Source organism: Trachinotus anak, unplaced genomic scaffold (genome assembly GCF_046630095.1).
Source record: "Trachinotus anak isolate AG129_WGS33_773 ecotype Australia unplaced genomic scaffold, CSIRO_AGI_Tana_v1 ptg000001l, whole genome shotgun sequence".
NCBI classification, from domain to species: Eukaryota; Metazoa; Chordata; class Actinopteri; order Carangiformes; family Carangidae; genus Trachinotus; species Trachinotus anak.
Genome location: NW_027273852.1, coordinates 23,464,938 through 23,492,107, shown reverse-complemented (window position 1 = coordinate 23,492,107; position 27,170 = coordinate 23,464,938).

Here is a 27,170-nt window from a genome sequence, read left to right as displayed (position 1 = left end):
CCAAAAAGGCACAACTGAACAGTATTCACTCATCTGAGTCATTTTGAGCTGACTGTATCCTAAGATTACTGTTTGATATCTGCCGACGTCAAAAACTCAAAATCTTCACCAAAAACGCACAACCGAAAAGTATTCACTCACATTCAGTCATTTCGAGCTGACTGTATCCTAAGATTACTGTTTGATATCTGCCGACGTCAAAAACTCAAAAGCTTCACCAAAAACGCACAACTGTTGATTCTAAACAGTATTCACTCACATTCAGTCATTTTGAGCTGACTGTATCCTAAGATTACTGTTTGATATCTGCCGACGTCAAAAACTCAAAAGCTTCACCAAAAACGCACAACTGAACAGTATTCACTCATCTGAGTCATTTTTAGCTGACTGTATCCTAAGATTACTGTTTGATATCTGCCGACGTCAAAAACTCAAAAGCTTCACCAAAAACGCACAACTGAACAGTATTCACTCACATTCAGTCATTTCGAGCTGACTGTATCCTAAGATTACTGTTTGATATCTGCCGACGTCAAAAACTCAAAAGCTTCACCAAAAACGCACAACTGTTGATTCGAAACAGTATTCACTCACATTCAGTCATGTTAAACTGACTGTATCTTAAGATTACTGTTTGATATCTGCCGACGTCAAAAACTCAAAAGCTTCAACAAAAACGCACAACTGTTGATTCTAAACAGTATTCGCTCACATTCAGTCATTTGGAGCTGACTCTATCTTAAGCTTACTGTTCGATATCTGCAGACGTCAAAAACTCAAAAGCTTCACCAAAAACGCACAACTGAACAGTATTCACTCATCTGAGTCATGTTAAACTGACTGTATCCTAAGATTACTGTTTGATATCTGCCGACGTCAAAAACTCAAAAGCTTCACCAAAAACGCACAAGTGAACAGTATTCACTCACATTCAGTCATTTTAATGAGACTGTATCTTAAGATTAATGTTTGATATCTGCCGACGTCAAAAACTCAAAAGCTTCACCAAAAACGCACAACTGAACAGTATTCACTCACATTCAGTGATTTTAAACTGACTGTATCCTAAGATTACTGTTTGATATCTGCCGACGTCAAAAACTCAAAAGCTTCACCAAAAACGCACAACTGAACAGTATTCACTCACATTCAGTCATTTCGAGCTGACTGTATCCTAAGATTACTGTTTGATATCTGCCGACGTCAAAAACTCAAAAGCTTCACCAAAAACGCACAAGTGAACAGTATTCACTCACATTCAGTGATTTTAAACTGACTGTATCCTAAGATTACTGTTTGATATCTGCCGACGTCAAAAACTCAAAAGCTTCACCAAAAACGCACAACTGAACAGTATTCACTCATCTGAGTCATTTTGATCTGACTGTATCCTAAGATTACTGTTTGATATCTGCCGACGTCAAAAACTCAAAAGCTTCACCAAAAACGCACAACTGTTGATTCGAAACAGTATTCACTCACATTCAGTCATGTTAAACTGACTGTATCTTAAGATTACTGTTTGATATCTGCCGACGTCAAAAACTCAAAAGCTTCAACAAAAACGCACAACTGTTGATTCTAAACAGTATTCGCTCACATTCAGTCATTTGGAGCTGACTCTATCTTAAGCTTACTGTTCGATATCTGCAGACGTCAAAAACTCAAAAGCTTCACCAAAAACGCACAACTGAACAGTATTCACTCATCTGAGTCATGTTAAACTGACTGTATCCTAAGATTACTGTTTGATATCTGCCGACGTCAAAAACTCAAAAGCTTCACCAAAAACGCACAAGTGAACAGTATTCACTCACATTCAGTCATTTTAATGAGACTGTATCTTAAGATTAATGTTTGATATCTGCCGACGTCAAAAACTCAAAAGCTTCACCAAAAACGCACAACTGAACAGTATTCACTCACATTCAGTGATTTTAAACTGACTGTATCCTAAGATTACTGTTTGATATCTGCCGACGTCAAAAACTCAAAAGCTTCACCAAAAACGCACAACTGAACAGTATTCACTCATCTGAGTCATTTTTAGCTGACTGTATCCTAAGATTACTGTTTGATATCTGCCGACGTCAAAAACTCAAAAGCTTCACCAAAAACGCACAACTGAACAGTATTCACTCACATTCAGTCATTTCGAGCTGACTGTATCCTAAGATTACTGTGTGATATCTGCCGACGTCAAAAACTCAAAAGCTTCACCAAAAACGCACAAGTGAACAGTATAAACTCACATTCAGTGATTTTAAACTGACTGTATCCTAAGATTACTGTTTGATATCTGCCGACGTCAAAAACTCAAAAGCTTCACCAAAAACGCACAACTGAACAGTATTCACTCATCTGAGTCATTTTGATCTGACTGTATCCTAAGATTACTGTTTGATATCTGCCGACGTCAAAAACTCAAAAGCTTCACCAAAAACGCACAACTGTTGATTCGAAACAGTATTCACTCACATTCAGTCATGTTAAACTGACTGTATCTTAAGATTACTGTTTGATATCTGCCGACGTCAAAAACTCAAAAGCTTCAACAAAAACGCACAACTGTTGATTCTAAACAGTATTCGCTCACATTCAGTCATTTGGAGCTGACTGTATCCTAAGATTACTGTTTGATATCTGCCGACGTCAAAAACTCAAAAGCTTCACCAAAAACGCACAACTGTTGATTCTAAATAGTATTTACTCACATTCAGTCATGTTAAACTGAATGTATCCTAAGATTACTGTTTGATATCTGCCGACGTCAAAAACTCAAAAGCTTCACCAAAAACGCACAACTGAACAGTATTCACTCATCTGAGTTATGTTAAGCTGACTGTATCCTAAGATTACTGTTTGATATCTGCCGACGTCAAAAACTCAAAAGCTTCACCAAAAACGCACAACTGAACAGTATTCACTCACATTCAGTCATTTCGAGCTGACTGTATCCTAAGATTACTGTTTGATATCTGCCGACGTCAAAAACTCAAAAGCTTCACCAAAACCGCACAAGTGAACAGTATTCACTCACATTCAGTGATTTTAAACTGACTGTATCCTAAGATTACTGTTTGATATCTGCCGACGTCAAAAACTCAAAAGCTTCACCAAAAACGCACAACTGAACAGTATTCACTCACATTCACTCATTTCGAGCTGACTGTATCCTAAGATTACTGTTTGATATCTGCCGACGTCAAAAACTCAAAAGCTTCACCAAAAACGCACAACTGAACAGTATTCACTCACATTCACTCATTTCGAGCTGACTGTATCCTAAGATTACTGTTTGATATCTGCCGACGTCAAAAACTCAAAAGCTTCACCAAAAACGCACAACTGTTGATTCGAAACAGTATTCACTCACATTCAGTCATGTTAAACTGACTGTATCCTAAGATTACTGTTTGATATCTGCCGACGTCAAAAACTCAAAAGCTTCAACAAAAACGCACAACTGTTGATTCTAAACAGTATTCGCTCACATTCAGTCATTTGGAGCTGACTCCATCTTAAGATTACTGTTTGATATCTGCCGACGTCAAAAACTCATAAACTTCACCAAAAACGCACAACTGTTGATTCTAAACAGTATTCACTCACATTCAGTCATGTTAAACTGATTGTATTCTAAGATTACTGTTCGATATCTGCCGACGTCAAAAACTCAAAAGCTTCACCAAAAACGCACAACTGAACAGTATTCACTCATCTGAGTCATTTTGATCTGACTGTATCCTAAGATTACTGTTTGATATCTGCCGACGTCAAAAACTCAAAAGCTTCACCAAAAACGCACAACTGTTGATTCTAAACAGTATTTACTCACATTCAGTCATGTTAAACTGACTGTATCCTAAGATTACTGTTTGATATCTGCCGACGTCAAAAACTCAAAAGCTTCACCAAAAACGCACAACTGAACAGTATTCACTCATCTGAGTTATGTTAAGCTGACTGTATCCTAAGATTACTGTTTGATATCTGCCGACGTCAAAAACTCAAAAGCTTCACCAAAAAAGCACAACTGAACAGTATTCACTCACATTCAGTCATTTCGAGCTGACTGTATCCTAAGATTACTGTTTGATATCTGCCGACGTCAAAAACTCAAAAGCTTCACCAAAAACGCACAAGTGAACAGTATTCACTCACATTCAGTGATTTTAAACTGACTGTATCCTAAGATTACTGTTTGATATCTGCCGACGTCAAAAACTCAAAAGCTTCACCAAAAACGCACAACTGAACAGTATTCACTCACATTCAGTCATTTTAATCTGACTGTATCCTAAGATTACTGTTTGATATCTGGCGACATTTAAAACTCAAAAGCTTCACCAAAAACGCACAAATGAACAGTATTCACTCATCTGAGTCATTTTTAGCTGACTGTATCCTAAGATTACTGTTTGATATCTGCCGACGTCAAAAACTCAAAAGCTTCACCAAAAACGCACAACTGTTGATTCTAAACAGTATTTACTCACATTCAGTCATGTTAAACTGACTGTATCCTAAGATTACTGTTTGATATCTGCCGACGTCAAAAACTCAAAAGCTTCACCAAAAACGCACAACTGAACAGTATTCACTCACATTCAGTCATTTCGAGCTGACTGTATCCTAAGATTACTGTTTGATATCTGCCGACGTCAAAAACTCAAAAGCTTCACCAAAAACGCACAAGTGAACAGTATTCACTCACATTCAGTGATTTTAAACTGACTGTATCCTAAGATTACTGTTTGATATCTGCCGACGTCAAAAACTCAAAAGCTTCACCAAAAACGCACAACTGAACAGTATTCACTCATCTGAGTCATTTTTAGCTGACTGTATCCTAAGATTACTGTTTGATATCTGCCGACGTCAAAAACTCAAAAGCTTCACCAAAAACGCACAACTGAACAGTATTCACTCACATTCACTCATTTCGAGCTGACTGTATCCTAAGATTACTGTTTGATATCTGCCGACGTCAAAAACTCAAAAGCTTCACCAAAAACGCACAACTGAACAGTATTCACTCACATTCAGTGATTTTAAACTGACTGTATCCTAAGATTACTGTTTGATATCTGCCGACGTCAAAAACTCAAAAGCTTCACCAAAAAGGCACAACTGAACAGTATTCACTCATCTGAGTCATTTTGAGCTGACTGTATCCTAAGATTACTGTTTGATATCTGCCGACGTCAAAAACTCAAAATCTTCACCAAAAACGCACAACCGAAAAGTATTCACTCACATTCAGTCATTTCGAGCTGACTGTATCCTAAGATTACTGTTTGATATCTGCCGACGTCAAAAACTCAAAAGCTTCACCAAAAACGCACAACTGTTGATTCTAAACAGTATTCACTCACATTCAGTCATTTTGAGCTGACTGTATCCTAAGATTACTGTTTGATATCTGCCGACGTCAAAAACTCAAAAGCTTCACCAAAAACGCACAACTGTTGATTCTAAACAGTATTTATTCACATTCAGTCATGTTAAACTGACTGTATCCTAAGATTACTGTTTGATATCTGCCGACGTCAAAAACTCAAAAGCTTCACCAAAAACGCACAACTGAACAGTATTCACTCATCTGAGTTATGTTAAGCTGACTGTATCCTAAGATTACTGTTTGATATCTGCCGACGTCAAAAACTCAAAAGCTTCACCAAAAACGCACAACTGAACAGTATTCACTCACATTCAGTCATTTCGAGCTGAGTGTATCCTAAGATTACTGTTTGATATCTGCCGACGTCAAAAACTCAAAAGCTTCACCAAAAACGCACAAGTGAACAGTATTCACTCACATTCAGTGATTTTAAACTGACTGTATCCTAAGATTACTGTTTGATATCTGCCGACGTCAAAAACTCAAAAGCTTCACCAAAAACGCACAACTGAACAGTATTCACTCATCTGAGTCATGTTAAGCTGACTGTATCCTAAGATTACTGTTTGATATCTGCCGACGTCAAAAACTCAAAAGCTTCACCAAAAACGCACAAGTGAACAGTATTCACTCACATTCAGTCATTTTAATGAGACTGTATCTTAAGATTAATGTTTGATATCTGCCGACGTCAAAAACTCAAAAGCTTCACCAAAAACGCACAACTGAACAGTATTCACTCACATTCAGTGATTTTAAACTGACTGTATCCTAAGATTACTGTTTGATATCTGCCGACGTCAAAAACTCAAAAGCTTCACCAAAAAGGCACAACTGAACAGTATTCACTCATCTGAGTCATTTTGAGCTGACTGTATCCTAAGATTACTGTTTGATATCTGCCGACGTCAAAAACTCAAAATCTTCACCAAAAACGCACAACCGAAAAGTATTCACTCACATTCAGTCATTTCGAGCTGACTGTATCCTAAGATTACTGTTTGATATCTGCCGACGTCAAAAACTCAAAAGCTTCACCAAAAACGCACAACTGTTGATTCTAAACAGTATTCACTCACATTCAGTCATTTTGAGCTGACTGTATCCTAAGATTACTGTTTGATATCTGCCGACGTCAAAAACTCAAAAGCTTCACCAAAAACGCACAACTGAACAGTATTCACTCATCTGAGTCATTTTTAGCTGACTGTATCCTAAGATTACTGTTTGATATCTGCCGACGTCAAAAACTCAAAAGCTTCACCAAAAACGCACAACTGAACAGTATTCACTCACATTCAGTCATTTCGAGCTGACTGTATCCTAAGATTACTGTTTGATATCTGCCGACGTCAAAAACTCAAAAGCTTCACCAAAAACGCACAACTGTTGATTCGAAACAGTATTCACTCACATTCAGTCATGTTAAACTGACTGTATCTTAAGATTACTGTTTGATATCTGCCGACGTCAAAAACTCAAAAGCTTCAACAAAAACGCACAACTGTTGATTCTAAACAGTATTCGCTCACATTCAGTCATTTGGAGCTGACTCTATCTTAAGCTTACTGTTCGATATCTGCAGACGTCAAAAACTCAAAAGCTTCACCAAAAACGCACAACTGAACAGTATTCACTCATCTGAGTCATGTTAAACTGACTGTATCCTAAGATTACTGTTTGATATCTGCCGACGTCAAAAACTCAAAAGCTTCACCAAAAACGCACAAGTGAACAGTATTCACTCACATTCAGTCATTTTAATGAGACTGTATCTTAAGATTAATGTTTGATATCTGCCGACGTCAAAAACTCAAAAGCTTCACCAAAAACGCACAACTGAACAGTATTCACTCACATTCAGTGATTTTAAACTGACTGTATCCTAAGATTACTGTTTGATATCTGCCGACGTCAAAAACTCAAAAGCTTCACCAAAAACGCACAAGTGAACAGTATTCACTCACATTCAGTCATTTTAATGAGACTGTATCTTAAGATTAATGTTTGATATCTGCCGACGTCAAAAACTCAAAAGCTTCACCAAAAACGCACAACTGAACAGTATTCACTCACATTCAGTCATTTCGAGCTGACTGTATCCTAAGATTACTGTTTGATATCTGCCGACGTCAAAAACTCAAAAGCTTCACCAAAAACGCACAAGTGAACAGTATTCACTCACATTCAGTGATTTTAAACTGACTGTATCCTAAGATTACTGTTTGATATCTGCCGACGTCAAAAACTCAAAAGCTTCACCAAAAACGCACAACTGAACAGTATTCACTCATCTGAGTCATTTTGATCTGACTGTATCCTAAGATTACTGTTTGATATCTGCCGACGTCAAAAACTCAAAAGCTTCACCAAAAACGCACAACTGTTGATTCGAAACAGTATTCACTCACATTCAGTCATGTTAAACTGACTGTATCTTAAGATTACTGTTTGATATCTGCCGACGTCAAAAACTCAAAAGCTTCAACAAAAACGCACAACTGTTGATTCTAAACAGTATTCGCTCACATTCAGTCATTTGGAGCTGACTCTATCTTAAGCTTACTGTTCGATATCTGCAGACGTCAAAAACTCAAAAGCTTCACCAAAAACGCACAACTGAACAGTATTCACTCATCTGAGTCATGTTAAACTGACTGTATCCTAAGATTACTGTTTGATATCTGCCGACGTCAAAAACTCAAAAGCTTCACCAAAAACGCACAAGTGAACAGTATTCACTCACATTCAGTCATTTTAATGAGACTGTATCTTAAGATTAATGTTTGATATCTGCCGACGTCAAAAACTCAAAAGCTTCACCAAAAACGCACAACTGAACAGTATTCACTCACATTCAGTGATTTTAAACTGACTGTATCCTAAGATTACTGTTTGATATCTGCCGACGTCAAAAACTCAAAAGCTTCACCAAAAACGCACAACTGAACAGTATTCACTCATCTGAGTCATTTTTAGCTGACTGTATCCTAAGATTACTGTTTGATATCTGCCGACGTCAAAAACTCAAAAGCTTCACCAAAAACGCACAACTGAACAGTATTCACTCACATTCAGTCATTTCGAGCTGACTGTATCCTAAGATTACTGTGTGATATCTGCCGACGTCAAAAACTCAAAAGCTTCACCAAAAACGCACAAGTGAACAGTATAAACTCACATTCAGTGATTTTAAACTGACTGTATCCTAAGATTACTGTTTGATATCTGCCGACGTCAAAAACTCAAAAGCTTCACCAAAAACGCACAACTGAACAGTATTCACTCATCTGAGTCATTTTGATCTGACTGTATCCTAAGATTACTGTTTGATATCTGCCGACGTCAAAAACTCAAAAGCTTCACCAAAAACGCACAACTGTTGATTCGAAACAGTATTCACTCACATTCAGTCATGTTAAACTGACTGTATCTTAAGATTACTGTTTGATATCTGCCGACGTCAAAAACTCAAAAGCTTCAACAAAAACGCACAACTGTTGATTCTAAACAGTATTCGCTCACATTCAGTCATTTGGAGCTGACTGTATCCTAAGATTACTGTTTGATATCTGCCGACGTCAAAAACTCAAAAGCTTCACCAAAAACGCACAACTGTTGATTCTAAACAGTATTTACTCACATTCAGTCATGTTAAACTGAATGTATCCTAAGATTACTGTTTGATATCTGCCGACGTCAAAAACTCAAAAGCTTCACCAAAAACGCACAACTGAACAGTATTCACTCATCTGAGTTATGTTAAGCTGACTGTATCCTAAGATTACTGTTTGATATCTGCCGACGTCAAAAACTCAAAAGCTTCACCAAAAACGCACAACTGAACAGTATTCACTCACATTCAGTCATTTCGAGCTGACTGTATCCTAAGATTACTGTTTGATATCTGCCGACGTCAAAAACTCAAAAGCTTCACCAAAAACGCACAAGTGAACAGTATTCACTCACATTCAGTGATTTTAAACTGACTGTATCCTAAGATTACTGTTTGATATCTGCCGACGTCAAAAACTCAAAAGCTTCACCAAAAACGCACAACTGAACAGTATTCACTCACATTCACTCATTTCGAGCTGACTGTATCCTAAGATTACTGTTTGATATCTGCCGACGTCAAAAACTCAAAAGCTTCACCAAAAACGCACAACTGAACAGTATTCACTCACATTCACTCATTTCGAGCTGACTGTATCCTAAGATTACTGTTTGATATCTGCCGACGTCAAAAACTCAAAAGCTTCACCAAAAACGCACAACTGTTGATTCGAAACAGTATTCACTCACATTCAGTCATGTTAAACTGACTGTATCCTAAGATTACTGTTTGATATCTGCCGACGTCAAAAACTCAAAAGCTTCAACAAAAACGCACAACTGTTGATTCTAAACAGTATTCGCTCACATTCAGTCATTTGGAGCTGACTCCATCTTAAGATTACTGTTTGATATCTGCCGACGTCAAAAACTCATAAACTTCACCAAAAACGCACAACTGTTGATTCTAAACAGTATTTACTCACATTCAGTCATGTTAAACTGACTGTATCCTAAGATTACTGTTTGATATCTGCCGACGTCAAAAACTCAAAAGCTTCACCAAAAACGCACAACTGAACAGTATTCACTCATCTGAGTTATGTTAAGCTGACTGTATCCTAAGATTACTGTTTGATATCTGCCGACGTCAAAAACTCAAAAGCTTCACCAAAAAAGCACAACTGAACAGTATTCACTCACATTCAGTAATTTCGAGCTGACTGTATCCTAAGATTACTGTTTGATATCTGCCGACGTCAAAAACTCAAAAGCTTCACCAAAAACGCACAAGTGAACAGTATTCACTCACATTCAGTGATTTTAAACTGACTGTATCCTAAGATTACTGTTTGATATCTGCCGACGTCAAAAACTCAAAAGCTTCACCAAAAACGCACAACTGAACAGTATTCACTCACATTCAGTCATTTTAATCTGACTGTATCCTAAGATTACTGTTTGATATCTGGCGACATTTAAAACTCAAAAGCTTCACCAAAAACGCACAAATGAACAGTATTCACTCATCTGAGTCATTTTTAGCTGACTGTATCCTAAGATTACTGTTTGATATCTGCCGACGTCAAAAACTCAAAAGCTTCACCAAAAACGCACAACTGTTGATTCTAAACAGTATTTACTCACATTCAGTCATGTTAAACTGACTGTATCCTAAGATTACTGTTTGATATCTGCCGACGTCAAAAACTCAAAAGCTTCACCAAAAACGCACAACTGAACAGTATTCACTCACATTCAGTCATTTCGAGCTGACTGTATCCTAAGATTACTGTTTGATATCTGCCGACGTCAAAAACTCAAAAGCTTCACCAAAAACGCACAAGTGAACAGTATTCACTCACATTCAGTGATTTTAAACTGACTGTATCCTAAGATTACTGTTTGATATCTGCCGACGTCAAAAACTCAAAAGCTTCACCAAAAACGCACAACTGAACAGTATTCACTCATCTGAGTCATTTTTAGCTGACTGTATCCTAAGATTACTGTTTGATATCTGCCGACGTCAAAAACTCAAAAGCTTCACCAAAAACGCACAACTGAACAGTATTCACTCACATTCACTCATTTCGAGCTGACTGTATCCTAAGATTACTGTTTGATATCTGCCGACGTCAAAAACTCAAAAGCTTCACCAAAAACGCACAACTGAACAGTATTCACTCACATTCAGTGATTTTAAACTGACTGTATCCTAAGATTACTGTTTGATATCTGCCGACGTCAAAAACTCAAAAGCTTCACCAAAAAGGCACAACTGAACAGTATTCACTCATCTGAGTCATTTTGAGCTGACTGTATCCTAAGATTACTGTTTGATATCTGCCGACGTCAAAAACTCAAAATCTTCACCAAAAACGCACAACCGAAAAGTATTCACTCACATTCAGTCATTTCGAGCTGACTGTATCCTAAGATTACTGTTTGATATCTGCCGACGTCAAAAACTCAAAAGCTTCACCAAAAACGCACAACTGTTGATTCTAAACAGTATTCACTCACATTCAGTCATTTTGAGCTGACTGTATCCTAAGATTACTGTTTGATATCTGCCGACGTCAAAAACTCAAAAGCTTCACCAAAAACGCACAACTGAACAGTATTCACTCATCTGAGTTATGTTAAGCTGACTGTATCCTAAGATTACTGTTTGATATCTGCCGACGTCAAAAACTCAAAAGCTTCACCAAAAACGCACAACTGAACAGTATTCACTCACATTCAGTCATTTCGAGCTGAGTGTATCCTAAGATTACTGTTTGATATCTGCCGACGTCAAAAACTCAAAAGCTTCACCAAAAACGCACAAGTGAACAGTATTCACTCACATTCAGTGATTTTAAACTGACTGTATCCTAAGATTACTGTTTGATATCTGCCGACGTCAAAAACTCAAAAGCTTCACCAAAAACGCACAACTGAACAGTATTCACTCATCTGAGTCATGTTAAGCTGACTGTATCCTAAGATTACTGTTTGATATCTGCCGACGTCAAAAACTCAAAAGCTTCACCAAAAACGCACAACTGTTGATTCGAAACAGTATTCACTCACATTCAGTCATGTTAAACTGACTGTATCCTAAGATTACTGTTTGATATCTGCCGACGTCAAAAACTCAAAAGCTTCAACAAAAACGCACAACTGTTGATTCTAAACAGTATTCGCTCACATTCAGTCATTTGGAGCTGACTCCATCTTAAGATTACTGTTTGATATCTGCCGACGTCAAAAACTCATAAACTTCACCAAAAACGCACAACTGTTGATTCTAAACAGTATTCACTCACATTCAGTCATGTTAAACTGATTGTATCCTAAGATTACTGTTCGATATCTGCCGACGTCAAAAACTCAAAAGCTTCACCAAAAACGCACAACTGAACAGTATTCACTCACATTCAGTCATTTTAATCAGACTGTATCCTAAGATTACTGTTTGATATCTGGCGACATTTAAAACTCAAAAGCTTCACCAAAAACGCACAGCTGTTGATTGTGAACAGTATTCACTCACATTCAGTCATTTTAAACTGACTGTATCCTAAAATTACTGTTTGATATCTGCCGACGTCAAAAACTCAAAAGCTTCACCAAAAACGCACAACTGAACAGTATTCACTCATCTGAGTCATTTTTAGCTGACTGTATCCTAAGATTACTGTTTGATATCTGCCGACGTCAAAAACTCAAAAGCTTCACCAAAAACGCACAACTGAACAGTATTCACTCACATTCACTCATTTCGAGCTGACTGTATCCTAAGATTACTGTTTGATATCTGCCGACGTCAAAAACTCAAAAGCTTCACCAAAAACGCACAAGTGAACAGTATTCACTCACATTCAGTGATTTTAAACTGACTGTATCCTAAGATTACTGTTTGATATCTGCCGACGTCAAAAACTCAAAAGCTTCACCAAAAACGCACAACTGAACAGTATTCACTCATCTGAGTCATTTTGATCTGACTGTATCCTAAGATTACTGTTTGATATCTGCCGACGTCAAAAACTCAAAAGCTTCACCAAAAACGCACAACCGAAAACTATTCACTCACATTCAGTCATTTCGAGCTGACTGTATCCTAAGATTACTGTTTGATATCTGCCGACGTCAAAAACTCAAAAGCTTCACCAAAAACGCACAACTGTTGATTCTAAACAGTATTTACTCACATTCAGTCATGTTAAACTGACTGTATCCTAAGATTACTGTTTGATATCTGCCGACGTCAAAAACTCAAAAGCTTCACCAAAAACGCACAACTGAACAGTATTCACTCATCTGAGTTATGTTAAGCTGACTGTATCCTAAGATTACTGTTTGATATCTGCCGACGTCAAAAACTCAAAAGCTTCACCAAAAACGCACAACTGAACAGTATTCACTCACATTCAGTCATTTCGAGCTGAGTGTATCCTAAGATTACTGTTTGATATCTGCCGACGTCAAAAACTCAAAAGCTTCACCAAAAACGCACAAGTGAACAGTATTCACTCACATTCAGTGATTTTAAACTGACTGTATCCTAAGATTACTGTTTGATATCTGCCGACGTCAAAAACTCAAAAGCTTCACCAAAAACGCACAACTGAACAGTATTCACTCATCTGAGTCATGTTAAGCTGACTGTATCCTAAGATTACTGTTTGATATCTGCCGACGTCAAAAACTCAAAAGCTTCACCAAAAACGCACAACTGTTGATTCGAAACAGTATTCACTCACATTCAGTCATGTTAAACTGACTGTATCCTAAGATTACTGTTTGATATCTGCCGACGTCAAAAACTCAAAAGCTTCAACAAAAACGCACAACTGTTGATTCTAAACAGTATTCGCTCACATTCAGTCATTTGGAGCTGACTCCATCTTAAGATTACTGTTTGATATCTGCCGACGTCAAAAACTCATAAACTTCACCAAAAACGCACAACTGTTGATTCTAAACAGTATTCACTCACATTCAGTCATGTTAAACTGATTGTATCCTAAGATTACTGTTCGATATCTGCCGACGTCAAAAACTCAAAAGCTTCACCAAAAACGCACAACTGAACAGTATTCACTCACATTCAGTCATTTTAATCAGACTGTATCCTAAGATTACTGTTTGATATCTGGCGACATTTAAAACTCAAAAGCTTCACCAAAAACGCACAGCTGTTGATTGTGAACAGTATTCACTCACATTCAGTCATTTTAAACTGACTGTATCCTAAAATTACTGTTTGATATCTGCCGACGTCAAAAACTCAAAAGCTTCACCAAAAACGCACAACTGAACAGTATTCACTCATCTGAGTCATTTTTAGCTGACTGTATCCTAAGATTACTGTTTGATATCTGCCGACGTCAAAAACTCAAAAGCTTCACCAAAAACGCACAACTGAACAGTATTCACTCACATTCACTCATTTCGAGCTGACTGTATCCTAAGATTACTGTTTGATATCTGCCGACGTCAAAAACTCAAAAGCTTCACCAAAAACGCACAAGTGAACAGTATTCACTCACATTCAGTGATTTTAAACTGACTGTATCCTAAGATTACTGTTTGATATCTGCCGACGTCAAAAACTCAAAAGCTTCACCAAAAACGCACAACTGAACAGTATTCACTCATCTGAGTCATTTTGATCTGACTGTATCCTAAGATTACTGTTTGATATCTGCCGACGTCAAAAACTCAAAAGCTTCACCAAAAACGCACAACCGAAAACTATTCACTCACATTCAGTCATTTCGAGCTGACTGTATCCTAAGATTACTGTTTGATATCTGCCGACGTCAAAAACTCAAAAGCTTCACCAAAAACGCACAACTGTTGATTCTAAACAGTATTTACTCACATTCAGTCATGTTAAACTGAATGTATCCTAAGATTACTGTTTGATATCTGCCGACGTCAAAAACTCAAAAGCTTCACCAAAAACGCACAACTGAACAGTATTCACTCATCTGAGTTATGTTAAGCTGACTGTATCCTAAGATTACTGTTTGATATCTGCCGACGTCAAAAACTCAAAAGCTTCACCAAAAACGCACAACTGAACAGTATTCACTCACATTCAGTCATTTCGAGCTGACTGTATCCTAAGATTACTGTTTGATATCTGCCGACGTCAAAAACTCAAAAGCTTCACCAAAAACGCACAAGTGAACAGTATTCACTCACATTCAGTCATTTTAAACTGACTGTATCCTAAGATTACTGTTTGATATCTGCCGACGTCAAAAACTCAAAAGCTTCACCAAAAACGCACAACTGAACAGTATTCACTCATCTGAGTCATTTTTAGCTGACTGTATCCTAAGATTACTGTTTGATATCTGCCGACGTCAAAAACTCAAAAGCTTCACCAAAAACGCACAACTGAACAGTATTCACTCACATTCACTCATTTCGAGCTGACTGTATCCTAAGATTACTGTTTGATATCTGCCGACGTCAAAAACTCAAAAGCTTCACCAAAAACGCACAACTGAACAGTATTCACTCATCTGAGTCATGTTAAGCTGACTGTATCCTAAGATTACTGTTTGATATCTGCCGACGTCAAAAACTCAAAAGCTTCACCAAAAACGCACAACTGAACAGTATTCACTCATCTGAGTTATTTTCAGCACACTGTATCCTAAGATTACTGTTTGATATCTGCCGACGTCAAAAACTCAAAAGCTTCACCAAAAACGCACAACTGTACAGTATTCACTCACATTCAGTCGATTTAATCAGACTGTATCCTAAGATTACTGTTTGATATCTGCCGACATCTAAAACTCAAAAGCTTCACCAAAAACGCACAGCTGTTGATTCTGAAGAGTATTCGCTCACATTCAGTCATTTTAAACTGACTGTATCCTAAAATTACTGTTTGATATCTGCCGACGTCAAAAACTCAAAAGCTTCACCAAAAACGCACAACTGTTGATTCTGAACAGTATTCACTCACATTCAGTCATGTTAAACTGACTGTATCCTAAGATTACTGTTTGATATCTGCCAACGTCAAAAACTCAAAAGCTTCACCAAAAACGCACAACTGAACAGTATTCACTCACATTCAGTCATTTTAAGCTGACTCTATCCTAAGATTACTGTTTGATATCTGCCGACATCAAAAACTCAAAAGCTTCACCAAAAACGCACAACTGAACAGTATTCACTCACATTCAGTCATTTTAAGCTGACTCTATCCTAAGATTACTGTTTGATATCTGCCGACGTCAAAAACTCAAAAGCTTCACCAAAAATGCACAATTGTTCATTATGGACAGATTCACTCATCTGAGTCATTTAAAGATGACTGTATCCTAAGATTACGTTTTGATTTCTGCCGACGTCAAAAACTCAAAAGCTTCACCAAAAAGGCACAACTGTTGATTCTGAACAGTATTCACTCACATTCAGTCATGTTAAACTGACTGTATCCTAAGATTACTGTTTGATATCTGCCCACGTCAAAAACTCAAAAGCTTCACCAAAAACGCACAACTGAACAGTATTCACTCACATTCAGTCATTTTAAGCTGACTCTATCCTAAGATTACTGTTTGATATCTGCCGACGTCAAAAACTCAAAAGCTTCACCAAAAACGCACAACTGAACAGTATTCACTCACATTCAGTCATTTTAAGCTGACTGTATCCTAAGATTACTGTTTGATATCTGCCGACGTCAAAAACTCAAAAGCTTCACCAAAAATGCACAACTGAACAGTATTCACTCACATTCAGTCATTTTAAGCTGACTCTATCCTACGATTACTGTTTGATATCTGACGACGTCAAAAACTCAAAAGCTTCACCAAAAATGCACAATTGTTCATTATGGACAGATTCACTCATCTGAGTCATTTTAAGATGACTGTATCCTAAGATTACTGTTTGATATCTGCCCACGTCAAAAACTCAAAAGCTTCACCAAAAACGCACAACTGAACAGTATTCACTCATCTGAGTTATTTTCAGCACACTGTATCCTAAGATTACTGTTTGATATCTGCCGACGTCAAAAACTCAAAAGCTTCACCAAAAACGCACAACTGTTGATTATGGACAGATTCACTCATCTGAGTCATTTTAATCAGACTGTATCCTAAGATTACTGTTTGATATCTGCCGACGTCAAAAACTCAAAAGCTTCACCAAAAAGGCACAACTGTTGATTCTGAACAGTATTCACTCACATTCAGTCATTTTAAACTGACTGTATCCTAAAATTACTGTTTGATATCTGCCGACGTCAAAAACTCAAAAGCTTCACCAAAAACGCACAACTGTTGATTATGGACAGATTCACTCATTTGATGACGTCAAAAACTCAAAAGCTTCACCAAAAATGCACAATTGTTCATTATGGACAGATTCACTCATCTGAGTCATTTTAAGATGACTGTATCCTAAGATTACTGTTTGATATCTGCTGACATCAAAAACTCAAAAGCTTCACCAAAAATGCACAACTGAACAGTATTCACTCACATTCAGTCATTTTAAGCTGACTGTATCCTAAGATTACTGTTTGATATCTGCCCACGTCAAAAACTCAAAAGCTTCACCAAAAACGCACAACTGAACAGTATTCACTCATCTGAGTTATTTTCAGCAGACTGTATCCTAAGATTACTGTTTGATATCTGCCGACGTCAAAAACTCAAAAGCTTCACCAAAAACGCACAACTGTTGATTATGGACAGATTCACTCATCTGAGTCATTTTAATCAGACTGTATCCTAAGATTACTGTTTGATATCTGCCGACGTCAAAAACTCAAAAGCTTCACCAAAAAGGCACAACTGTTGATTCTGAACAGTATTCACTCACATTCAGTCATGTTAAACTGACTGTATCCTTAGATTACTGTTTGATATCTGCCAACGTCAAAAACTCAAAAGCTTCACCAAAAATGCACAACTGAACAGTATTCACTCACATTCAGTCATTTTAAACTGACTGTATCCTAAAATTACTGTTTGATATCTGCCGACGTCAAAAACTCAAAAGCTTCACCAAAAACGCACAACTGTTGATTATGGACAGATTCACTCATCTGAGTCATTTTAAGATGACTGTATCCTAAGATTACTGTTTGATATCTGCCGACGTCAAAAACTCAAAAGCTTCACCAAAAACGCACAACTGTTGATTCTAAACAGTATTCACTCACATTCAGTCATTTCGAGCTGACTCTATCTTAAGATTACTGTTTGATATCTGCCGACGTCAAAAACTCATAAACTTCACCAAAAATGCACAACTGTTGATTATGGACAGATTCACTCATTGAGTCATTTTAAGATGACTGTATCCTAAGATTAATGTTTGATATCTGCCGACGTCAAAAACTCAAAAGCTTCACCAAAAACGCACAACTGAACAGTATTCACTCACATTCAGTCGATTTAATCAGACTGTATCCTAAGATTACTGTTTGATATCTGCCGACATCTAAAACTCAAAAGCTTCACCAAAAACGCACAGCTGTTGATTCTGAAGAGTATTCGCTCACATTCAGTCATTTTAAACTGACTGTATCCTAAAATTACTGTTTGATATCTGCCGACGTCAAAAACTCAAAAGCTTCACCAAAAACGCACAACTGTTGATTCTGAACAGTATTCACTCACATTCAGTCATGTTAAACTGACTGTATCCTAAGATTACTGTTTGATATCTGCCCACGTCAAAAACTCAAAAGCTTCACCAAAAACGCACAACTGAACAGTATTCACTCACATTCAGTCATTTTAAGCTGACTCTATCCTAAGATTACTGTTTGATATCTGCCGACATCAAAAACTCAAAAGCTTCACCAAAAACGCACAACTGAACAGTATTCACTCACATTCAGTCATTTCGAGCTGACTGTATCCTAAGATTACTGTTTGATATCTGCCGACGTCAAAAACTCAAAAGCTTCACCAAAAACGCACAACTGTTGATTCGAAACAGTATTCACTCACATTCAGTCATGTTAAACTGACTGTATCTTAAGATTACTGTTTGATATCTGCCGACGTCAAAAACTCAAAAGCTTCAACAAAAACGCACAACTGTTGATTCTAAACAGTATTCGCTCACATTCAGTCATTTGGAGCTGACTCTATCTTAAGCTTACTGTTCGATATCTGCAGACGTCAAAAACTCAAAAGCTTCACCAAAAACGCACAACTGAACAGTATTCACTCATCTGAGTCATGTTAAACTGACTGTATCCTAAGATTACTGTTTGATATCTGCCGACGTCAAAAACTCAAAAGCTTCACCAAAAACGCACAACTGAACAGTATTCACTCACATTCAGTCATTTTAATGAGACTGTATCTTAAGATTAATGTTTGATATCTGCCGACGTCAAAAACTCAAAAGCTTCACCAAAAACGCACAACTGAACAGTATTCACTCACATTCAGTGATTTTAAACTGACTGTATCCTAAGATTACTGTTTGATATCTGCCGACGTCAAAAACTCAAAAGCTTCACCAAAAACGCACAACTGAACAGTATTCACTCATCTGAGTCATTTTTAGCTGACTGTATCCTAAGATTACTGTTTGATATCTGCCGACGTCAAAAACTCAAAAGCTTCACCAAAAACGCACAACTGAACAGTATTCACTCACATTCAGTCATTTCGAGCTGACTGTATCCTAAGATTACTGTTTGATATCTGCCGACGTCAAAAACTCAAAAGCTTCACCAAAAACGCACAAGTGAACAGTATTCACTCACATTCAGTGATTTTAAACTGACTGTATCCTAAGATTACTGTTTGATATCTGCCGACGTCAAAAACTCAAAAGCTTCACCAAAAACGCACAACTGAACAGTATTCACTCATCTGAGTCATTTTGATCTGACTGTATCCTAAGATTACTGTTTGATATCTGCCGACGTCAAAAACTCAAAAGCTTCACCAAAAACGCACAACCGAAAAGTATTCACTCACATTCAGTCATTTCGAGCTGACTGTATCCTAAGATTACTGTTTGATATCTGCCGACGTCAAAAACTCAAAAGCTTCACCAAAAACGCACAACTGTTGATTCTAAACAGTATTCACTCACATTCAGTCATTTTGAGCTGACTGTATCCTAAGATTACTGTTTGATATCTGCCGACGTCAAAAACTCAAAAGCTTCACCAAAAACGCACAACTGTTGATTCTAAACAGTATTTATTCACATTCAGTCATGTTAAACTGACTGTATCCTAAGATTACTGTTTGATATCTGCCGACGTCAAAAACTCAAAAGCTTCACCAAAAACGCACAACTGAACAGTATTCACTCATCTGAGTTATGTTAAGCTGACTGTATCCTAAGATTACTGTTTGATATCTGCCGACGTCAAAAACTCAAAAGCTTCACCAAAAACGCACAACTGAACAGTATTCACTCACATTCAGTCATTTCGAGCTGACTGTATCCTAAGATTACTGTTTGATATCTGCCGACGTCAAAAACTCAAAAGCTTCACCAAAAACGCACAAGTGAACAGTATTCACTCACATTCAGTGATTTTAAACTGACTGTATCCTAAGATTACTGTTTGATATCTGCCGACGTCAAAAACTCAAAAGCTTCACCAAAAACGCACAACTGAACAGTATTCACTCATCTGAGTCATGTTAAGCTGACTGTATCCTAAGATTACTGTTTGATATCTGCCGACGTCAAAAACTCAAAAGCTTCACCAAAAACGCACAACTGTTTATTCGAAACAGTATTCACTCACATTCAGTCATGTTAAACTGACTGTATCCTAAGATTACTGTTTGATATCTGCCGACGTCAAAAACTCAAAAGCTTCAACAAAAACGCACAACTGTTGATTCTAAACAGTATTCGCTCACATTCAGTCATTTGGAGCTGACTCCATCTTAAGATTACTGTTTGATATCTGCCGACGTCAAAAACTCATAAACTTCACCAAAAACGCACAACTGTTGATTCTAAACAGTATTCACTCACATTCAGTCATGTTAAACTGATTGTATCCTAAGATTACTGTTCGATATCTGCCGACGTCAAAAACTCAAAAGCTTCACCAAAAACGCACAACTGAACAGTATTCACTCACATTCAGTCATTTTAATCAGACTGTATCCTAAGATTACTGTTTGATATCTGGCGACATTTAAAACTCAAAAGCTTCACCAAAAACGCACAGCTGTTGATTGTGAACAGTATTCACTCACATTCAGTCATTTTAAACTGACTGTATCCTAAAATTACTGTTTGATATCTGCCGACGTCAAAAACTCAAAAGCTTCACCAAAAACGCACAACTGAACAGTATTCACTCATCTGAGTCATTTTTAGCTGACTGTATCCTAAGATTACTGTTTGATATCTGCCGACGTCAAAAACTCAAAAGCTTCACCAAAAACGCACAACTGAACAGTATTCACTCACATTCAGTCATTTCGAGCTGACTGTATCCTAAGATTACTGTTTGATATCTGCCGACGTCAAAAACTCAAAAGCTTCACCAAAAACGCACAAGTGAACAGTATTCACTCACATTCAGTGATTTTAAACTGACTGTATCCTAAGATTACTGTTTGATATCTGCCGACGTCAAAAACTCAAAAGCTTCACCAAAAACGCACAACTGAACAGTATTCACTCATCTGAGTCATTTTGATCTGACTGTATCCTAAGATTACTGTTTGATATCTGCCGACGTCAAAAACTCAAAAGCTTCACCAAAAACGCACAACCGAAAAGTATTCACTCACATTCAGTCATTTCGAGCTGACTGTATCCTAAGATTACTGTTTGATATCTGCCGACGTCAAAAACTCAAAAGCTTCACCAAAAACGCACAACTGTTGATTCTAAACAGTATTTATTCACATTCAGTCATGTTAAACTGACTGTATCCTAAGATTACTGTTTGATATCTGCCGACGTCAAAAACTCAAAAGCTTCACCAAAAACGCACAACTGAACAGTATTCACTCATCTGAGTTATGTTAAGCTGACTGTATCCTAAGATTACTGTTTGATATCTGCCGACGTCAAAAACTCAAAAGCTTCACCAAAAACGCACAACTGAACAGTATTCACTCACATTCAGTCATTTCGAGCTGAGTGTATCCTAAGATTACTGTTTGATATCTGCCGACGTCAAAAACTCAAAAGCTTCACCAAAAACGCACAAGTGAACAGTATTCACTCACATTCAGTGATTTTAAACTGACTGTATCCTAAGATTACTGTTTGATATCTGCCGACGTCAAAAACTCAAAAGCTTCACCAAAAACGCACAACTGAACAGTATTCACTCATCTGAGTCATTTTAAGCTGACTGTATCCTAAGATTACTGTTTGATATCTGCCGACGTCAAAAACTCAAAAGCTTCACCAAAAACGCACAACTGTTGATTCGAAACAGTATTCACTCACATTCAGTCATGTTAAACTGACTGTATCCTAAGATTACTGTTTGATATCTGCCGACGTCAAAAACTCAAAAGCTTCAACAAAAACGCACAACTGTTGATTCTAAACAGTATTCGCTCACATTCAGTCATTTGGAGCTGACTCCATCTTAAGATTACTGTTTGATATCTGCCGACGTCAAAAACTCATAAACTTCACCAAAAACGCACAACTGTTGATTCTAAACAGTATTCACTCACATTCAGTCATGTTAAACTGATTGTATCCTAAGATTACTGTTCGATATCTGCCGACGTCAAAAACTCAAAAGCTTCACCAAAAACGCACAACTGAACAGTATTCACTCACATTCAGTCATTTTAATCAGACTGTATCCTAAGATTACTGTTTGATATCTGGCGACATTTAAAACTCAAAAGCTTCACCAAAAACGCACAGCTGTTGATTGTGAACAGTATTCACTCACATTCAGTCATTTTAAACTGACTGTATCCTAAAATTACTGTTTGATATCTGCCGACGTCAAAAACTCAAAAGCTTCACCAAAAACGCACAACTGAACAGTATTCACTCATCTGAGTCATTTTTAGCTGACTGTATCCTAAGATTACTGTTTGATATCTGCCGACGTCAAAAACTCAAAAGCTTCACCAAAAACGCACAACTGAACAGTATTCACTCACATTCACTCATTTCGAGCTGACTGTATCCTAAGATTACTGTTTGATATCTGCCGACGTCAAAAACTCAAAAGCTTCACCAAAAACGCACAAGTGAACAGTATTCACTCACATTCAGTGATTTTAAACTGACTGTATCCTAAGATTACTGTTTGATATCTGCCGACGTCAAAAACTCAAAAGCTTCACCAAAAACGCACAACTGAACAGTATTCACTCATCTGAGTCATTTTGATCTGACTGTATCCTAAGATTACTGTTTGATATCTGCCGACGTCAAAAACTCAAAAGCTTCACCAAAAACGCACAACTGAACAGTATTCACTCACATTCACTCATTTCGAGCTGACTGTATCCTAAGATTACTGTTTGATATCTGCCGACGTCAAAAACTCAAAAGCTTCACCAAAAACGCACAACTGAACAGTATTCACTCATCTGAGTCATGTTAAGCTGACTGTATCCTAAGATTACTGTTTGATATCTGCCGACGTCAAAAACTCAAAAGCTTCACCAAAAACGCACAACTGAACAGTATTCACTCATCTGAGTTATTTTCAGCACACTGTATCCTAAGATTACTGTTTGATATCTGCCGACGTCAAAAACTCAAAAGCTTCACCAAAAACGCACAACTGTACAGTATTCACTCACATTCAGTCGATTTAATCAGACTGTATCCTAAGATTACTGTTTGATATCTGCCGACATCTAAAACTCAAAAGCTTCACCAAAAACGCACAGCTGTTGATTCTGAAGAGTATTCGCTCACATTCAGTCATTTTAAACTGACTGTATCCTAAAATTACTGTTTGATATCTGCCGACGTCAAAAACTCAAAAGCTTCACCAAAAACGCACAACTGTTGATTCTGAACAGTATTCACTCACATTCAGTCATGTTAAACTGACTGTATCCTAAGATTACTGTTTGATATCTGCCAACGTCAAAAACTCAAAAGCTTCACCAAAAACGCACAACTGAACAGTATTCACTCACATTCAGTCATTTTAAGCTGACTCTATCCTAAGATTACTGTTTGATATCTGCCGACATCAAAAACTCAAAAGCTTCACCAAAAACGCACAACTGAACAGTATTCACTCACATTCAGTCATTTTAAGCTGACTCTATCCTAAGATTACTGTTTGATATCTGCCGACGTCAAAAACTCAAAAGCTTCACCAAAAATGCACAATTGTTCATTATGGACAGATTCACTCATCTGAGTCATTTAAAGATGACTGTATCCTAAGATTACGTTTTGATTTCTGCCGACGTCAAAAACTCAAAAGCTTCACCAAAAAGGCACAACTGTTGATTCTGAACAGTATTCACTCACATTCAGTCATGTTAAACTGACTGTATCCTAAGATTACTGTTTGATATCTGCCCACGTCAAAAACTCAAAAGCTTCACCAAAAACGCACAACTGAACAGTATTCACTCACATTCAGTCATTTTAAGCTGACTCTATCCTAAGATTACTGTTTGATATCTGCCGACGTCAAAAACTCAAAAGCTTCACCAAAAACGCACAACTGAACAGTATTCACTCACATTCAGTCATTTTAAGCTGACTGTATCCTAAGATTACTGTTTGATATCTGCCGACGTCAAAAACTCAAAAGCTTCACCAAAAATGCACAACTGAACAGTATTCACTCACATTCAGTCATTTTAAGCTGACTCTATCCTACGATTACTGTTTGATATCTGACGACGTCAAAAACTCAAAAGCTTCACCAAAAATGCACAATTGTTCATTATGGACAGATTCACTCATCTGAGTCATTTTAAGATGACTCTATCCTAAGATTACTGTTTGATATCTGCCCACGTCAAAAACTCAAAAGCTTCACCAAAAACGCACAACTGAACAGTATTCACTCATCTGAGTTATTTTCAGCACACTGTATCCTAAGATTACTGTTTGATATCTGCCGACGTCAAAAACTCAAAAGCTTCACCAAAAACGCACAACTGTTGATTATGGACAGATTCACTCATCTGAGTCATTTTAATCAGACTGTATCCTAAGATTACTGTTTGATATCTGCCGACGTCAAAAACTCAAAAGCTTCACCAAAAAGGCACAACTGTTGATTCTGAACAGTATTCACTCACATTCAGTCATGTTAAACTGACTGTATCCTAAGATTACTGTTTGATATCTGCCGACGTCAAAAACTCAAAAGCTTCACCAAAAACCCACAACTGAACAGTATTCACTCACATTCAGTCATTTTAAACTGACTGTATCCTAAAATTACTGTTTGATATCTGCCGACGTCAAAAACTCAAAAGCTTCACCAAAAACGCACAACTGTTGATTATGGACAGATTCACTCATTTGATGACGTCAAAAACTCAAAAGCTTCACCAAAAATGCACAATTGTTCATTATGGACAGATTCACTCATCTGAGTCATTTTAAGATGACTGTATCCTAAGATTACTGTTTGATATCTGCTGACATCAAAAACTCAAAAGCTTCACCAAAAATGCACAAGTGAACAGTATTCACTCACATTCAGTCATTTTAAGCTGACTGTATCCTAAGATTACTGTTTGATATCTGCCCACGTCAAAAACTCAAAAGCTTCACCAAAAACGCACAACTGAACAGTATTCACTCATCTGAGTTATTTTCAGCAGACTGTATCCTAAGATTACTGTTTGATATCTGCCGACGTCAAAAACTCAAAAGCTTCACCAAAAACGCACAACTGTTTATTATGGACAGATTCACTCATCTGAGTCATTTTAATCAGACTGTATCCTAAGATTACTGTTTGATATCTGCCGACGTCAAAAACTCAAAAGCTTCACCAAAAAGGCACAACTGTTGATTCTGAACAGTATTCACTCACATTCAGTCATGTTAAACTGACTGTATCCTAAGATTACTGTTTGATATCTGCCCACGTCAAAAACTCAAAAGCTTCACCAAAAACGCACAACTGAACAGTATTCACTCACATTCAGTCATTTTAAGCTGACTCTATCCTAAGATTACTGTTTGATATCTGCCGACGTCAAAAACTCAAAAGCTTCACCAAAAACGCACAACTGAACAGTATTCACTCACATTCAGTCATTTTAAGCTGACTGTATCCTAAGATTACTGTTTGATATCTGCCGACGTCAAAAACTCAAAAGCTTCACCAAAAATGCACAACTGAACAGTATTCACTCACATTCAGTCTTGTTAAGCTGACTCTATCCTACGATTACTGTTTGATATCTGACGACGTCAAAAACTCAAAAGCTTCACCAAAAATGCACAATTGTTCATTATGGACAGATTCACTCATCTGAGTCATTTTAAGATGACTCTATCCTAAGATTACTGTTTGATATCTGCCCACGTCAAAAACTCAAAAGCTTCACCAAAAACGCACAACTGAACAGTATTCACTCATCTGAGTTATTTTCAGCACACTGTATCCTAAGATTACTGTTTGATATCTGCCGACGTCAAAAACTCAAAAGCTTCACCAAAAACGCACAACTGTTGATTATGGACAGATTCACTCATCTGAGTCATTTTAATCAGACTGTATCCTAAGATTACTGTTTGATATCTGCCGACGTCAAAAACTCAAAAGCTTCACCAAAAAGGCACAACTGTTGATTCTGAACAGTATTCACTCACATTCAGTCATGTTAAACTGACTGTATCCTAAGATTACTGTTTGATATCTGCCGACGTCAAAAACTCAAAAGCTTCACCAAAAACCCACAACTGAACAGTATTCACTCACATTCAGTCATTTTAAACTGACTGTATCCTAAAATTACTGTTTGATATCTGCCGACGTCAAAAACTCAAAAGCTTCACCAAAAACGCACAACTGTTGATTATGGACAGATTCACTCATTTGATGACGTCAAAAACTCAAAAGCTTCACCAAAAATGCACAATTGTTCATTATGGACAGATTCACTCATCTGAGTCATTTTAAGATGACTGTATCCTAAGATTACTGTTTGATATCTGCTGACATCAAAAACTCAAAAGCTTCACCAAAAATGCACAAGTGAACAGTATTCACTCACATTCAGTCATTTTAAGCTGACTGTAT